This window comes from Frieseomelitta varia, unplaced genomic scaffold (genome assembly GCF_011392965.1).
Source record: "Frieseomelitta varia isolate USP_RPSP 00005682 unplaced genomic scaffold, Fvar_1.2 scaffold_138, whole genome shotgun sequence".
Lineage (NCBI taxonomy): Eukaryota > Metazoa > Arthropoda > Insecta > Hymenoptera > Apidae > Frieseomelitta > Frieseomelitta varia.
Window position 1 is genome coordinate 350,887 of NW_025109061.1, and position 5,312 is coordinate 356,198.

The window sequence follows — 5,312 nt, forward strand, 5'->3', positions numbered from 1 at the left end:
AAGAATATATATAGTATAATATAGACATTAATATATCCGTGATAATCTCGTTAATTTATAAATATCGTTAACGTCGCAAGTACATCAGTTTCTTTAAATTCCGACTTTCGAATCCAAAAAGAAATAGTAACCGAAGAAAAAAATATTGAACTAATCCGCGGAATTACTTTTACAATCGTAATTAAAAGAGAAAAAGAAAAAAAAATAGAATACGATGATAGAAAGTGATCGAGAGAAAGAATCTTACGCTGGCTCTTGGATCGTTTAAAAAATATTCCGGGGATCCAGGGATATCACTGAGAAATAAAAGCTCGGCAAAGGTAGTTGGACGCTCGAAAGACGAGCAGAGGACCGATCGGTGAATAGAGGTGAAGATTTTTAATTTGAAATTTCGAATTTAATTAAGATAAGCGGAGTTAGCGAGGGACTTTAATCCTCAGTTTGGTTCCGCGAGCGCGCAAACTCGCGTCGGTTCGCCGCAGCGACCGCATCAAAACTGCAGATTTTTCGACTAACTAGCTATCCACACGCTGTGGCGAAATTGCCGAGGAATTTGGTTAATTTGAACGTTACGCATCGCGGTGAGCTTTACCTTTGATCGTTGGTCGTCTTTTAGTGTTTCCACATTTAGCGTTCCGATGCTGATCAAATCGTCTGCTGCTCGTTCGTACCTCGCAATCGACCCCGTTTAAAATATATTAAAATCGATCTCGTTTAAAATATTTGAACGCTTGATATTTTAAGACGAAAGATTTACAATGCCACGTACAATATTTATATACGATGTAAATTTATATACGATGGTCCAATAAGAATTATCGCTTGGATATTCTGTAATTTCGTAAACTAATCGAGCTTGCATTATTATTATTTGCAAGATTTTTCCTCTGGTCCCTGCACGTTCATTTTGTATCAAGTTTCACGACTCAATTTAATTCAATCTAAGACACTGCCTTGGACATATTCATTATATCTAAAACAATTGATAATATTTCTGTCGAAAATTAAATCTATCTGAATCTCATGAAAATATCGGGAATATCTTTCAACAGAAAATCGTTAACAATCCAATTTCAGAGTGTGTATAGGGACTCGTAAAAAATTAACCGATTGAAGATCGAGCAATAACTTATCATAATGTTCGTTTCAACTCTAGCTCGAAGAAACAGGCTTCGTATTAATTGAGAAACATTCTTTCGACAGTGTCAAATGTTGAGAAAAAGAAAAAAAAAAAAACTGCAAATGATATATTAATCCGCGACGGATTTAATGGAAAGAATAGTAGACGCGTCTTTGTATCTTGTCAACCTTCTTTCATCGTCAGAAGGATTCCACCAGCTATGAATTAACAAAACTGTTCAGAACGAATGAAACAAAACCGCGCGACAGAAATGGCAGGAACTTCAAAGAAGTCTTAATTGCACTTCAAATCGATCGCTTCGTCGTTAAAAAGAAAAAAAAAAGAAAGAAAGAAACAATGGAAAGTATTGACGATTAAGGGCGAGGAAACTAAAAGGAATAGGCCGGGGAAAAGCGTCGAATCGACTATCGACGGGGCAAGTGTCCTCCACCCCTAAATTTCCCAATTAAATCGAGTGTCGCGCGCGCAAAGAAAGAAATTAAAGAGCCTTTGAGATCTCGAACGAGCGAGCGAGGGAAAGAGAGGGAAGTCTTCTGGAGAAGGGAGGCGAGAAAGAAAAAAAAAAGAAAAAAAGAAAAAGGGAGAATAGAGGAGGAAAGGTGAAATAACGTCACCGCGGCAAACGCGAGTAACGCGATCAAGACTAGACGAGCTGACTTTCGAACTGAAAATCCAGCCGAAACTTTCGTAATCCAACCCCCAACGCGTAACAAAGCGTACGCACGTGTCGATGCATCCGACTATTTTTGAAATCCTGTTTCACCGGATTCCCTGGCCAACAACTTTGTTTTCTGCTTAGCTTCGCTTTATTTCCACCCCCCCCTTTTGACTGCAAACTATTTCCTCCTGTGTACAGTCGTATCTCGTCTTGTTTTCTGCGTTCGAACTGATCAAGTTTGATGGCTCTTTTGTTTTTCTCTGCTTTTTTTTTTTTTTTTTTTTTTTTTTTTTTTTTTTTTTTTTTTTTTGTTTTTTTTTTTTTTTTTTGTTTTTTTTTTTTTTTTTTTAGTATCTCGAACATTTATACGGAGAATTATACTCTGTCAACCTGCAGAAGTTGAACTTGCAGTGGAACTTGAGAGTCAAAGAATTTCTTTTCTTTAGTTATTGGTCTGTTTCGCAGTTTCACGATAAATTGCACGTTTGCTGTTTGAAAGTGTTTGAGAGTGTTTTATTTAAACACGCGGAATTGGAAAGATACTATGGGGAGTAAAGATGAAATTTTCCTCAACGTCGCGAGGAAATTCGTTTCGCTCGTTTCCTCCATTCGGCCGATGTTCATTTTCCGCGTTCCTCGAGCCTGTTTCTTCTCCTCGTTGCGCCGAATTTCCTGCGCCCGTTTTTACCGTATAAACGAGGCTGGATTCTTCACTCTTAACGAGTGTGCAATCGATCTTAGCCGCGCGATTACTGCGCCATCGATGTCTCGTTCTGTTTTCGGGCAGAAAAATCGACCCTGCGGGTAGTGAATTATTCGAGAGAAATTATAGGAATTCGACGGAGTTCTTAGAGATGTTATCAGAAACAGAAACTTCTGATTTTTTGTCCTTTATCTGTGAAGTATCTTTTTCTTTTATATTAGAATGATATTTTTATTATTTATATATATTACAGGGAAATTTTTCCGAAGGAAAATTAAGTTTCGGATTTTGGCTTCCCGTTGCATTTGTTTCGTTTGTCAATTGTAATTGTCAGTTATAATTGCCATGTGTAAAAAGAATTCGAATATTTGCTTAAAAGAGTTGTCGACTTGCTCTTTCCGAAAACTGCGGGAAAGGAGTTTTTCTTTTTCTTTTTTTTTTTTTCCAAAACAGAACGAGAAATTTCCTTCGGTTTCGCGGTTACCGCGGCCTCAAACGAGTTTCTTTCGACGCTGTTCGAAATTCCATCGAGCATTCTGCGGCACAAACGAAAGAATCCAAAAGTCGTGGAAAGTTCTCACTCCGGATGAAAAGTTCGTGAGAATTTCGTGAGAGTTTCGAACTTTTCCAGTTGCCTTCGCGAAATTTCAGTTTTCGTAATTTGGCAAAGTTGAAGAGAGACGAATCAACGAAGTGTGGATATTCTTCTTCCGATTGAGATCAAAAAGACTGGAGATTCAGTGATAGAAGACGATATATGGTCAGACAAAGCGCTCCTTGCAAATTCGGACGATATTTCGCTAACGTAATATTCAAAGTGTTGTGATAATGTTTACGGGAATTGGAAAACATCGTAAAAATATAAAATAAAAGAAATATAATAATCTGAATTGGCGTGAGCCAAGTTTTATAAAATTTGGCATTACCTCTTGAAGCAATGGCGCTTCGTGCTAAAAAAATTTTTCTCGTGCAGCAATAAATCATTATTTATTAATTGTTAAATTATTTAATTATAATTAATAATAATTATTAAATCATTCATTTATCCGATCCATTCTGTAGAGATTACCATTCTTCTGCTTGTACTTCTTTCTTTGTGCACAAAATTATTGTATATCTAAGAAAAGAACGTAAACGTGTATAAATAAAAAAAACCGCACGTGTCATACCATTTATTTAAAAATAAAATCTACAAACTTAAACGTTTACAAGCAAAGTAATAATAAATAATAATATGTTTTATAGGACAAGCTAATCGAATGACTTTCCAGAGGCATGACAAATTTATTTCCTAGCGACATAAAAAAAAATATGTATATATATAAAATTTACAAACGTTGCTTCTTTTCTTACCTATAAATGTCGAATTCAATTCCAAACATTGGAGCAAAAAAATTGGAAGAAAACGTTGCTTTCGGCCCATCTACGTAGATATGATCGAGTCGAGGTCTTTACTATCACACGACAAAATGGCAACCTTCCCCGGATGGATTCTCGAATAATGTCGCCAACTCTCCTCTTCGTCTTTCTCGTTTATCCTTCACGGAAGAATTTTCACAATTTTCTGTTTTTTTTTCTTTTTTTTTTTTATTTCCTTTTTACACGACTTTTACTATCATGAATGTCGCCGTCGATTTCCATTCTTGTTTACGAGCCGAGCTCTGGAAACAGTTCCCTGGAATGGAAAACAAAGAATTCCAACGAATAGACAAAGAACCGCCACGACTCTCAAAACGTTCAATACGCTTTCCTACCATTCTCGCATTTTCCTTTCTCTTTCTTCTCTCTCTATTTTGTTCTCTTTCCCTTCCCTTTTTTCATTTCTCCACAACGAAATTGTGATATATACGCCGAGCGATTGATATATATATATATATATATATTTCTCCGAGGGATTCGATTAAACGGAGATCCCTCCCTTTTGTCGCTGAACCTTCTTCATCCTTAACGAGGTCTTTTACCCCACTTTTGTTTCAATAACTCGCCTATCTCGGCCTACTTTCAATGACACTCTCTCGTCTCCCTTATCTGGAAATGGTGAAACACGGGGGGGGGGGGGGGGGGAAGGATGGTGCTCTCGCGTTGAAAGGGATCGCCTTGTTTTTCGATCGATGCACATCCGTTTTCATTCGCGAAATTACCATCTCCGTTCCTTCTGTTACGAGGCGGCTCGTACTTCCGCTATTTTTTTTAATTTCATTCAACGGGAAGAGGGAATCTCATTCGTTTTTGTACGACGAGAGCCGGGGGGAGTGGTTCTTAACAAACCGTGTTCGATCGAACTCGCCAGATTTGAGTTTAATACTTAAGAATTGGGTATCGTGCAAGCTTTGTTATTATTATTTATATATACTATAGATAGATGTAATTAGTATTATTAGTTATCGAGCAAGTTGAATATTATATTTATTAATAATGAATGAATATTGGAGAAAATTATTCCGCGAAGCATAATATCGGAGCGGTCGAAACGATCGATTCACAATTCTTTTCAGAAATTTTCTAGATTTACGAAGATTTTTCATGAAACACACGAATTTCTTGCTGTATCATTAACATTTTCCTATTTATCTCTCTAACACAAGTATCATTCTTCACACGTACACATTGATAATTCTAGTGATACATTTGATATTTAAATTTACCAGTTTATTAATATTAATATTAATAACAATACACTTTAATTATTATTAACTATACACTTGATATTTAAATCACTATTAATATTATTAATAATACACTCGATATTTAAATTACCAGTTTATTAATATTAATATTAATAACAATATACACTTTAATTATTATTAACT

At 36.0% G+C, this 5,312-nt stretch overlaps 1 protein-coding gene across 1 annotated transcript in view; it reads left to right on the plus strand.

Moving 5' to 3' along the window:
* The window catches only part of LOC122531756 (toxin 3FTx-Lei1), a 124,679-nt gene that overhangs the window by 115,862 nt on the left and 3,505 nt on the right, over positions 1–5,312 (plus strand). The window lies entirely within an intron of this gene.